Source organism: Pinus tabuliformis, chromosome 4_1, assembly GCF_031772625.1.
Source record: "Pinus tabuliformis cultivar Carrire ecotype Pingquan chromosome 4_1, CPIR1, whole genome shotgun sequence".
Taxonomy (NCBI): domain Eukaryota; kingdom Viridiplantae; phylum Streptophyta; class Pinopsida; order Pinales; family Pinaceae; genus Pinus; species Pinus tabuliformis.
In genome coordinates this window covers 190027240-190040885 of record NC_142303.1, presented here as the reverse complement: position 1 = coordinate 190040885, position 13646 = coordinate 190027240, and the positions used below count along the sequence as shown (strand labels likewise).

The window sequence follows — 13646 nt, the reverse complement described above, 5'->3', positions numbered from 1 at the left end:
GGCACTTCATAATAAATAACACCCAAAATCTCTTTAGATTTATAGAGAAATCCTTGCCTGGAATTGATTTATTTCCACATTATGTGAATCCTTTATACAGGAAAACAAAATAAACACAAACCCTTGCTTAGAAATACTTTTTCTCTAGGTTAAGAAAATTCACTTTACACGAAATGAAACCAACTTCAACTCATAGAGACAGTCAAAGAAATTCTTAAGATATGGTTTTATTCCTAAAGCTTGCAATAAGATAGATCTCATCTTTTGGATGTCAATTAACTTCTGAATATGTTTCCAATAAGATTATAGCAAAACATGCTTGGGGGGACAAAAAGTGGAGAAATAGATACAATTGGAAGGGTATGATGAATGTTTTGAGTTCTGAAAAGATACATGATAGAAACAACTGGGATATCAGAATTTGTGATACTCATTTTGATAGAGATTTGGTCCTATGTTAATCTGGATGACTTCCCACATTGCTGAATAATTCTCAGCTTTCAAGAAATGAAGAAATATCAATTGCATCGTGAACTCTACAGCCATTTATTTATCGCGAACAAATAAGACTAGTCTCTTGCTCTTATCCTTTATTTGAATGCAGCAATTTCTATTGCTTTATTTGATTTATTTGATTAAAGCACAATACATAATAAACAAAAAAAAAAAATTAAGGCTATTTGGCAACCTCATCAGGATCAGTTGATTAGTCACCATTATCAATTTCAAAAACAATAATATGTTACATCTCAGTCTATCAAGAAACTAGGAAGTTTATCTCACAGAGATGAAAATATTTAAATAGAAGCTTAAAGAAGAGAGAAAGTAAGACTTCATTGAATTACATTTGGGAGTAATGGACATGGGCATATTTGAGGATAGATGATCAAAGCTGAAATAAAAGCAGCAACCTTCCAGCAAATGAAGGTTCTGAGCAGAAATGAAGGTTCTTCATATTTATGTGCCTGTCAAATGAAGGTTCTGAGCAGAAAATCTGCATAGAGCTTATTGCTTGTGCTTAAGAATTGCCTTATCTTCCCTCAATCTGATACCAGGGATAGCTTCCAGGTGTTTGACTTTTGTCAATCCCCTTGCTTGTGACCTCAAACTAGTACTAATATCACCTCCAAGTGTCTCTCTCCTTTGTCAATCACCTTCCTTATAAGTTATAACCTCAATCTAAGTACTAATATTATATTAGTAATATGATGCTTCTAGGTGTTTATCTCCTTTGTCAATCAAAAGTTAAAACTAGTACTAATATCAAATTCAGATGTCTATGTCCTTTGTCAATAGCCTGCTGCCTTACTATCATATCATGTTTCCAGGTGTTATCTCCTTAGTTAATCCCTTTGCTTTTGAGGGTCAACAAGTAACCAACATCAAAGTAATAGATGCTGTATAGGTTAGGATATAGTATCAGGGATCAGCAGGATATGTGATGTTATTTTGTTTGAGTCCTTGATTGGACAATTATCAATTTATCACTATCAGGGATCAGCAGGATTTGGTATCGCCTTTGAAGTTTGATGTATCATTTCTATTTGACATCATATATATCAATGCCTTCTTCATATTTATGTGCCAATGTGTTTAGTTCATGTTGTTATTGCTTTATATGTTTAGAAATCTGAAAAAAATGAATATATTATGCATTTTTTATGCTTGCCGATATTTGCCGATATTTTCGCCGATATTTCCGATAAGATATTTTCCGGACCCTCGCCGATATTTTCCCGATACCGATATTATCACCACTGGTTTGGAATGGATAAAGGTTGTAATAGACCCGGTGTCATAATTGTTTTCACTTTATTTTGTTGGCAAACCAAACATTTCGCCACAAACTTTTGAATATCTGATTTAAGGCCATCCCAAAAAAATTCCTTCTTAACCCTGTGGTAAGTTTTTAAAAATCCTGAGTGCCCTCCTAAGGGAGAAGTGTGCAATTCCATAAGAATCTTTTGTTTTAGCTGGGAATTCTTACAGAGGTATAAGCGATTTTTGTACCATAACGAATCATTTTGCCAACTAAATGTATCAGACATACTGGAATCTTGTTGTAACTTTCGAATAAGTGCCCACACTTCTTCGTCATTCTTCCATTCCTCCCTTGCTTCGTTTATCCAATCTGGTTGGATAATAGAAATGACGCACAACAATGCTTCCACATCCTCATCCTTTCTTGAGAGTGCATTTGCCACCACATTTTGCTTCCCTTTTTTGTAGATGATTTCAAAGTCATAACCCAACACCTTTGTGACCCACTTTTGTTGCTCTTCAGAGGATAATCTTTGTTCTAAAAAGTATTTAAGGCTATCATGATCCGTTTTTACCTTGAAGTGTCTTCCCATTAGGTAGGGTCGCCATTTCTTAAGTGCATGGAGTATTGCCAACATTTCCTTCTCATAAATAGCTTTGCTTAAAAACTTTCCCTTGATTGGATGACTTTCAAAAGCAATGGGTCTTTCATCTTGCATTAGAACAACACCAATTCCATTTCCTAAAGCATCACATTCCACAATAAAGGTTTTTGTGAAGTCCGGTGTAGCTAAGACCGGTGCTTGGCACATTGCCTCTTTAAGATGTTCAAAGGCCTTTGTTGATTCCGGAGTCCATGAAAATGCATCTTTCTTCAATAATGTTGTTAGAGGTGTTGCTATTCTCCCATAATTCTTAACAAACTTGCAATAATACCCTGTCAACCCGAGAAATCCTCGCAGATGCTTTATGGATGTGGGGATTTTCCATTCCTTAATGGCTTTAATCTTGCTAGGGTCTACCTTAACTCCATGAGATACAATATGACCCAGATATTCCACCTCTTGGACTCCAAAGAAACATTTGGATCTTTTTGCATATAATTGTTTCTCCTCCAATAGTTGTAGCACCCTGTCAACATGTTCAACATGATCCTTCCAAGACTTGCTATAGATTAGTATACCATCAAAAAATACTAACACAAATTTTCTAAGGAATGGTTTGAAAATTGAATTCGTCAAACCTTGAAATGTTGAAGGTGCATTGGTAAGGCCAAAAGGCATGACCAAAAATTCATAATGACCCTCATGAGTTCTAAATGCTGTTTTTGGAATGTCTTCAGTTTTCATTCTTATTTGATGATATCTTGAACGAAGATCCAACTTGGTGAAGTAAATTGATCCATGCAATTCATCCAGTAATTCATCAATGACAGGAATGGGGAATTTATCTTTAATAGTGAGCTTGTTGAGCTCCCTATAATCCGGACACATGCGCCATGATCCATCCTTCTTGTGCACCAATACTACTGGAGCAGAGAAAGAACTTTGACTCTGTTGAATTATACCAGCCTCTAGCATTTCTGCAACCATACGTTCAATTTCACTCTTTTGGACATAGGGATATCTGTACGGCCTGATGTTCGGAGGAACACTTCCTGGAATCAGATGAATAGCATGATCATGATCACACATAGGTGGGAGACCTTTGGGAGTCTCAAATACCTTGGAATGATTGTCCAGGACTTTTTGGAGATCTGGAGAAATAGATGATTCCGATGTGGAAACATCTAGCGAACATAATTGTGCAATTACACCTCTTTGTTCCTTTTTTAGAAGCTTTGTCATACCATTAGAGCTGATTATCTTTCTTGGTTTCCCTGCAATACCCCTTAATTCAACTTCCTTTCCTCCCGTAGAAAATTTGATGAAAAGTTTTGGAAAATTAAAAGCTATTGTACCCAAGGATTGTAGCCATTGGACTACTAGTACAACATCAGCACCTCCCATTGGAATGGAAAGCATTCGGCTAGTCAATACATATTCTCCCATGGATAGCTTGATATTATGGCACTTTTCAGAGCAATTTATTGTTCCTCCATTTGCATTCATCACTTGACACTCTGGTGCTGGATATAGGAAGCAATTCAATTCTTTTGCTACCTTACAATGAATAAAATTGTGGGTGCTTCCTGAATCAATCAACACTATTACTTTTTCTTCTTGATTTGTCCTTCTATCTTGATGGTTTGAGGAGTGGTAATTCCCGCCAATGCATTACAAGATATGGTCGGATTTATTTGTTCTTGATCTAGGCTTTGTTCATGGAGTATATCCTCTTCTTTTGACCTTTCTCGTTCCTTTTCTTCTTTCTCTTCACAATCTATGTAGAATAATTTCTTCTCAGCACACTTATTACCTTTAGTGTATTTGCTATCACATCTGTAACAAAGCCCTTTTGCTCTTTTTTCTTCCAATTGTTGTGGTGTCAACCTTATAGGTTGTGGAAGACTAGGGGCAACAACACTTCCGTCTTCATAGTTGTGAGTGGTATGCTTCCTGGTTGCCATAATTTTGCTTTCCATTTTTCTTGCTAACCTGAATGCCTTCTCTAATGAATCAGGTTCCCAAAGGCGAACATCATGTTGGATATTATCCTTTAAAGACCCTATGAACACATCAATCCTATGCTCCTCTGGAATATCTTTTACCCTTGTGTTCAATTTTTGGAACTCCTCAATGTGCTCCATTATTGAACCCTTTTGTTTGAGACTTATCAATTGGCTAAAAAAAGTGTTGCTTTTTGTATCCTCTTAATGTGCTACCAATTCTTCCGTAAAAATTGCCCAAGTGATAAATTGTTTACGAGAGCAAAGCCATTGATACCATACAAACTGATTTGGTTCCAAATATAAAGTTGCCATACTTACTTTTTGTGTGTTTTGCACATTATTGAGATCGAAAAATTGCTCCATTTGTAATATCCATGTTGCGGCATCCTTGTCATCAAACTTCCTCATATCGATTTTTGGAATATGGTGGGTTTTCGATCCCACATTAGAGTTTAAGAAATCATGATTAACATTTCTTTTGTTCGCATCATGAGTTTCCTTTACTACCTTTTCACCATTGGTAAGTATTTCTTGTAGAAAATTTGTCAAATTTGTCTTCAAATCTGCCATGCCTGTCTTCAAATTTGTGTTCAAATCTATCTTCAACTTGTCCATCTTAGCTTCCATGCCATTCATTTTAGCTTCCACGCCATTCATCTTAGCTTCCTCGCCATTTATCTTAGCTTCTGTCAGCTTTTGTGACAGTGACATTTGTTGCACTTGTTCTTGTAATTTTGATATATCATGTAGCGTTTCTTTCTCTTCTTCATGAGTCATGCTCGAGCTTTCAGGTTCCTTACTAGGTGTTTGCATTTTCTTTCCTCGGAGCATCAGTTACCGATAATAATGCTCTACTATGCCCTTTGAATTCCTTCAAAATAAATTTTCAAACCAAGCTTAAGCAAAAATTTAAGAAAATCTACACCTTTTTTCACTTTGTAGGAGCTCGATATTGCCTTTGATGTATATCTGTACTTTCTGATCATCTAGTTTTGAATTTGTGACCTGCAGTAGCCCTCTGTGCTGTTTCCAATGCCACAAGTCTGACCCAATTTGGATTCTCCAAGGAAGAGTTATGCGAAATCTCCCACAGTGACTTGATTATGGACTAGTTCAGTAGAGCGAACTTGTACGACGTGCCACGAGTCACTGTTTCGACCTTTGGATCTAAAAAATGCATACAAGAAACTACAATTTGTCCTCTTTCTGTACCTTCTTACGAAATTTCAATCCGATCCCCAGAGAGAAAGTTATGACTATTTCCCCAAGTCACCTGTTTGGAATGTAATTTAGGAGTCTACAAAAAGACCAACTTCCTTAGATCATATCTCCGCAAATATAGCACGAAGAGTTCTGAAATTCGGACCCGAGGTTCAACGCGATTTCTTCTCAAATGGGTTTTTTTTGCAACTTCTGAAACATCGCAGGAAAAAAGTTATAGCGAAAATGCCACGATGACCTGTTTGGAGCAGCGAAACCCTAGAATCCAAAGCTCTGATACCAAATGTTATGAAACTAGCTCAAGAAAAGATAGAAAAGATAGATCAACGCCTTAGAATTCAGCCTGTTCGAGGGGGCAACCTCCTTTACATTACATAAATGAACAATTCTTCGATGATCCAAATGACAAAACCTCCTTTCTATATATAGGAGTCTAAGGAGTCACAATATAACCCAGCCGACCTAACAATAATAATATAAAGCCACAAAAATAACAATAGAGGGATTCTATGGGGCACAATAATAACAATATGGGGGCAATAGGGGCACAACAATATTAATAAGGGGTATAACTACAATAGTAATGGGGTAATCACTAGTATTATAGGGACCCAATACAAACTCGGTCGAAGTCTGCTCTTTTGCAGTTAGCTTTAGTCAAAAAGTGCCCATAACTTCTCGGATTTGGTGCTAAAAGATGCGACCTGCAAAAATTGAAATTTAGGTGGAAAAATTTAGTCAAATGATAGGTCAAAATGCCTGGTCAACGCCCTCCAACTGCTCTTTAATTCGACCTGCAACAACTTTGTAATTCAGCCCAGAAAAATAGTCCTTCACACGTGTGAGAAAATCCTTTCATCTTTGAGTTGTACGAACCAATAGGAAGAGTAGAGATAAGATATGTGTGTGATCATGAAGTGCCAAATGAGGATGAAGGTCACTTGTACTTATATGATTCGATGAGGGTGAAAATAAATGTTATGCTCTTAACCTACAAGACGATACCAAATACCAAATATGCGAAGAAATATACCCAGAACATAGAACAGTGAGAAATAACAGCGAGTATTTTATTATTCAGAAAGCAATGTTCACTTGCCTCTTCGAGGGAGCAACCTCCAGTAGAGAAGAGCTCGATTACAAAATAAGACACGATGCTTCTCGAGGGGAGTTTCTATCCTTTATATAGGATTCATACATGCAATACCATGGTTCTTATTAATACCATCTATCTAATACCATGGCCCATTTGCAACTAACTGTGGTCCTTTCATTAAATGCGGGTTAACCACTTACAATTATTAATATGGGTTTTATTGACTCTTTACTTAACTATAACTATGACTCGATCCTATTACATAAATAAGGGGGTTAGGGTGGGACCCTAACATGCCCTCCCCCATAAGAATAGCCTTGTCCTCAAGGCTGAAGCTGCGGAAACTGCTGAAGAATAGTGGCTGGTTCCCAGGTTGCATCTTTCGGAGAGGTGTCTTTCCACTTGACGAGGACTTCCTTGATCATGCGGCTACGCAGGTGCCTTTCTCGTGTATCAAGAACCTGTTCAGGTTGGAGCGAGATTGACCCTTCTTCATCTAGTTCAGGTAGATTGGTTTGAATTCTGCAATTGTTCCCAATCACTTTCTTGAGGCATGAGACATGGAAAACTGGATGGATTTTTGCAGTGGGTGGAAAAGCTAGCTTGTAGGCAACTTCTCCAATGCGCTGAAGTACTTGATACGGTCCGTAGAATTTTGGAGATAGTTTCTGACAACCCTTGTCTTTGAGTGATGTTTGCTTATATGGTTGCAGCCTCAAAAATACCTGATCCCCTTCTTGAAATTGGCGTTTTGAACGATGTTGATCTACCTATTGCTTCATGCAGTTTTGAGCTTGATGAAGATTCTCTCTAAGGTGAGCCAGCATGGTTGTGCGGTTCTGTAGGAGTTGATCCACTGCTTGTACCTTCGAGCATCCCTTGATATAAGAAGTAGGGGAAGGAGGGAGTTGACCATAAACTGCTTCATATGGAGTCATTTTGGTGGTGGCATGATAGTTGGTGTTATACCACCATTCAGCTAGAGGTAACCACTGTACCTAGAGATGTTGCTTTTCTGAAGTGAAACACCTAAGGTATGTTTCCAGACATTTGTTGACTGCTTCAGTTTGACCATCAGTTTGTGGATGATAGGAAGTACTGAGTTGTAGTTGGGTACCTTGTAGCCGGAAGAGTTCTTGCCAAAAGTTACTGGTGAAGACCGGGTCACAATCAGACACAATGGAAGTGGGCATGCCATATAATTTGAAGATCTGATCCATGGAAGATTGAGCGACCAAATTTGGTGTAAAAGGGTGGGGTAGGGCGCAAAAATGAGCATACTTAGAAAGTCTGTCCACAACCACCATGATGACTGACTTGTTTCCTGACTTTGGAAGACCCGTAATGAAATCCATAGAAACCTCCGTCCAGATTGAGGTCGGGATGGGCAATGGCTGTAATGTGCCTGGGGATTTGACTGTTTCTCCTTTGTGGCGCTGACAGACGTCGCATTCAGCTACAAAAGTAAGAATGTCCTTTTTCATGCCTGTCCAAAAAAAAGATCTTCGAGTGCGAGCATACGTCTTCTGAAAGCCTGAATGTCCTGCAGTGGGAGATGAGTGCAACTCTGCCAAAATGTGGCTTTTGAGGATGGATGTTGGTGATATTACGACTCTGTCCTTGTAGTGAAGAATCTCATCCTACCACGAGTAGCTCGCTGTGGAATTTGGATCCGCTTGCAATTGATTAATGAGTTGGGAGAGCCAGGGATGTGAAAACCATTCCTTGCGGGCCTCTTCAATCCATTCTGGAATGGGAAGGGAAATTGCGAGCAGGGTACTTACCTCCTCAAATTGGCGGGATAACGCATCTGCTACAATATTTTCACGCCCTTGTAAATTATCTCATAATCATATCCCAGCATTTTGGCGAGCCATTTATTTTGTTGTGGTGAGGATAGGAGTTGCTCCAAAAAATATTTAAGGCTTTGATGGTCGGTGCAGATTTGGAAACGTTGCCCCAGTAAGTCGCCAGGTATCTACTGCATGTAAGATGGCCATCATCTCCTTCTCATAGGTAGATTGTCCCAGATTCTTCCCACTTAGTTGTTGGCTCATGAAGGCCGAGGGTCGACCTCCCTGCATTAAGACTGCCCCAATACTTGTACCGAAGCATCACATTCAATCACAAAAGGTTTGGTGAAGTCGGGTAGTGCTAAGACTGGAGTGGAACACATGGCATGTTTGAGAGCTGTAAAGGCCTGTTGTGCTTCATGATTCCAGAGGAATGAATTTTTCTTGAGGAGTTGAGTGAGGGTCCTAGCAATGCGACCATAAATGCGGACAAATTTGCGATAGTAGCTGTGAGATCCAAAAATCCTCTCAGGCTCTTCAATGTCTTATGTTGAGGCCAATCCTGCATTGCCTGGATCTTTTTGGGGTCCACCCTGACACCTTCACGCCCCACAACGTGGCCCAAATACTCAACTTCTTCCATGCCAAAAGAACACTTGGACATCTTGAAAAATAATTTATGCTTGTGGAGTAGTTGCAAGAGCAGATCTACATGTTGAAGATGTCCGGCCCAGGTGCGACTGTAGATGAGGATGTCATCAAAGAAAACAAGGACAAATTTATGAGATATGGTTTGAGCAGGTGGTTCATAAGGCTCTGAAAAGTGGATGGGGCATTACAAAGACCGAATGGCATGACCAGGAACTCATAATGGCCTTCATGAGTTCGGAAAGCAGTCTTTGGGATGTCTACTTCTTTCATGCGGATTTGGTGGTAGCTTGAGCGAAGGTCAAGCTTAGTAAAGAATTGAGCCCCATTTAGTTCATCCAACAAATCATCAACAACCGGGATGGGAAATTTATCTTTGACTGTCAACTTATTAAGGGCGTTGAAGTCTGGACAGATACGCCATTCCCCATCTTTCTTGAGCACCATGACCACTGGCGATGAATAAGGACTAATGCTAGGGCGAATGACGCCTGCTTCCAAGAGTTCCTTGATTATTTTTTCTATTTCATTCTTTTGGGCAAACAGATATCTATATGGGTGCACATTTGGTGGTTGGGCCCCTAGGACCAAAGTAATGTTATGATCATGTTCCCCTCTCGAGGGTGGAAGCTCATGAGGCTTGTCAAAGACTGGCAGATGGTTGTTTAAGATCTGTTGTATCTCGGGATGAATATGAACAAGATTGGGTTCGCAGGCTTGGATGGCATTAAATTGAGCTATAACTCCATGGTGGCCCTTTTTTAACAATTTTTCCATCCGATGTGAGTTGATGATAGAGGGAGCTCCCGCTTGGAGTCCGCGGAGGGTATGTGTGTGGTTGTTCTGCTTAAAGCTCATATATAACTCTTGGAAATCCATTGTGATTGGGCCAAGTGTGCGAAGCCATTCAACACTGAGGACAATGTCGCACCCTCCCATGTGTATGGCAAACATGTGGGTCTTTAATTGATAATCCCCCATTTGAAATTTGACATTTTCACAACGTCCTTCACATTTCATTGTTCCCCCATCAGCAATTTGGACCTGGAAGTTAGAAACTGCTCGGACAAAACAATGCACTGCTTCCGCGACTCTTTGATGGATAAAATTATGTGTACTTCCATTATCAATCAAGACTACTATTGGTTGATGCTTAATAAAACCTTTGATTTTGAGAGTTTGAGGCAAAGAAATCCCTGCCAAAGCATGCAGCGAGATAACTGGTTCTTCAGGTACATTGTCCTGTTGGTTGTCCTCTTCTTCCTCCTCTGGTTGCTCAAGTGGTGGGGCTTCCTCCGATGCACTGTGATCAGTAGCATCAATTTGAAAAAATTTGGGCTCCTTGCATTTATGCCCGGGGGAGTATTTCTCATCACAGTAGTAACATAATCCTTGCTTTCTTCTTTCCGCCATTTCTGCTGGTGACACCTTTTGAACCTTGAGTGTCTGGGTAGTGCTTTGAGCCTGTGGGGGGCGACCCTTGGCGATGAAATTTGGGCGATTGGACTGGGCCGCCAATGCACGTTCGACTTCACGAGCTATCCTGCAAGCATGCAACCATGAGCTAGGGTGGTGCAGTCGGACGTGGGCTTGTATGGCTTCTTTGAGACCACTGACAAAACATTCCGTGTAGAACTCATCTTGTAGACCTCCAGTGCGGAAAGCTAAGGCTTCAAAGGCTGCAATATATTCATTCACTGTTCCTGTCTGTCTGAGCTTAGTGAGACGGCCCAAAAAGTCAGATTCATGGTCAAAGTGATCCATAAGAGCTTTTTTGAATGTATCCCACTTCAAGTACCTTCCATAGCAATGTTGATGCCATTGCCACCATTGCCATCTTTCATTGTCCAAGTACATGATACCCACACTAAGCTGAGTCGCATTATCCAGGATGTAATCAGTGTGAAATATTGCTCCATTTGTGCTATCCATGCGGCTGGGTGAGAGCCATGAAATTTATACATGTCCAACTTGGATGGTCGCGGATGGGATTGTTGTTGGGTGCCAAAGAGGTGAAGAGACTGGCTAGACTCACCCTCATTGTTTTCATTGCCAATATATGCCTCTTCACATGCCTCCACCTTGCCCTTCGAGAGTGTTGCAGTTAATTCCCGTAGCTGCGATACGATGTCTTTACTCCTTGCTTAGGAATACTGCAGTAGCCGAATCCTGGAAATGTCAATGCTGCCAAAAGTCCTGCGAAAATCACGCCCAAGTATAGGAACCCGCACAACTACTCAGGTCTGGATGGCGGATCTAATGGATCTGAGAGATCTGAATGGCTGATCTGATAGATCTAAACGGCGGAATTGATTGCTGCTGCGGATCTGATGGATCTAATAGATCTGAATGGTTGTTCTAATAAATCTGAACGACAGAACTGATTGCTGCTGCTACTGCAAAACCCCACTTGCGAGATCTGATCTGGCAGAGATTATGCGTGATCTAGAGATAGAGAAGGGAGCTATGGTCTCCAGGAGTGTCAGGTGTTACAGATCGCAATATACATAAGGGTCTGACAGTAGTACTCGACCCAATTTTTCAGGGCACTAACCAAGGAGGATCAACCATACCCTTAGCCGTACAACCCGACTACCCTATCGTACGGGCGAGTAATCTCTCTGAGTGCTGTTCTCGGTGTACTGTAGCAGCAAGATGGCCGACGGTTTATCTATGGTGAGGTTTCAAGGGAGCTAGGGGGCTTCCGATATAACCAGAGGGTACTTGGAAGACAGTCCGTGCGCGGTTCTGTCTAATGCGCTACTACTCGAAGGGGTACCCACAGGGGTTACAAGGGAGTCCAACAAGCGTGACCAGCTCTTGTATTTCCTGCGTGTGTGCCTCCCCAAATCCGCAGGTTTATGCGCTCACTGACAGATCCCGTGGTTTAAAGATGCCGGAACACGTCTCCAGCCACAATTTTTTTTGCTAAAAAATGGAGATCCCACCGGCCCTAGAAAGCGCTCTGATACCACTTGTTATGCTCTTAACCTGCAAGCCGATACCAAAATACCAAATATGCGAAGAAATATACCTAGAACATAGAACAATGAGAAATAATAGCAAGTATTTTATTATTCAGAAAGCAATGTTCACTTGCCTCTTCGAGGGGGCAACCTCCAGTAGAGTAGAGCTTGATTACAAAATAAGACACGATGCTCCTCGAGGGGAGTCTCTATCCTTTATATAGGATTCATACATGCAATACCATGGGGCAATACTATGGTTCTGATTAATACCATCTATCTAATACCATGGCCCATTTGCAACTAACTGTGGTCCCTTCATTAAATGCGGGTTAACCACTTACAATTATTAATATGGGCTTTATTGACTCTTTACTTAATTATAACTATGACTCGATCCTATTACATAAATAAGGGGGTTAGGGTGGGACCCTAACAAGAAATGTCGGTTGGGCTTTATGAGCCTACATTATGGTGTAACCGACCTTGTCAGTTTGCACATGAGTGGGCTTTAATTTAAAAACACACTTCTCCTTGTCTGATTTGAGACATCTTTAGGTTGATTTTGGTCCTCTTGAAAAGAGGAATTTAATGCAATAATGATCTCCATCAATTGAGCTGTCCAAAATGGAAATTGACTCTAGTTGCATAATTTAACAGGTTCGCTATAAGATCCCCTCCTAGGACCCTTGCTAATTTGAGCAGTAATATTTTGGCGCCATTGCCGGGGACATGAGATGTGTGTCTTATTCCTTTACAACATTATTGATATATCATTTGGCGACTCCTTTGGAAGAACGAAGCCCTAGTTCTTCATTGAACTTCAAACTTAATGCTTGTAGGGTGAAACAAGCATCTATCAAGGCATTTTAAATTCACCTTGGCGACTCTATTTTGGTATTATATACAAAATCATGAAAAATGGCTAGTCTCGAAAGAGAAGTTGTTCTTTGTTCTCCTTTAAATAAACTTAATCATGAAGAGCTTCAAGCACTGCAACAATGTGTGGATGAGTTGGCTATGTTTTATGAGAATTTTAATAGATCACAGGAACAAGGATTTTATACGCGAGTATTGTACTCTGAAGAGTAATAAGCTCTATTGTGTACGATGTGCTTATTAAAAAGATTCTAGTCATCTCCTTGAGCTTGCTAGTCACACTTATACTTTTTGTATCCTAATTGTTATAGTCATTGAAAAATATTATAGTCAATCACAAAGCCCCATAGAATGTAATCAGTTGGATGATCAGGGTGACCTTGAAGAAAATTCTGATGTGGAAGATGATCATGAAAATGAGGAATATGTGGAAGAATGGAATCCATCTAAAGAAGATCGTAATGAAGACCTTAAGGATGCAAATTTAAGGATTGAGAATATCCATGCCATGTATGAAAACCCTATTGAAGTCCATGAGGATGAACACGATGAAGTGGGGACCTTCATTCAAGAAAGAGGGTTTGAAGATATGAATATTGTAGCTCCCTGTGAAGATGAAATTTCTAATTTTTTGTGCATTAATGAGGGAAGATGGGATATGGGCAACCATC

General features: G+C 40.1%; 1 protein-coding gene across 1 annotated transcript in view; it reads left to right on the top strand.

The window, feature by feature from the left end:
• PUM24 (pumilio 24) overlaps nucleotides 1-13646 on the top strand; it is a 163683-nt gene that overhangs the window by 97844 nt on the left and 52193 nt on the right. The window lies entirely within an intron of this gene.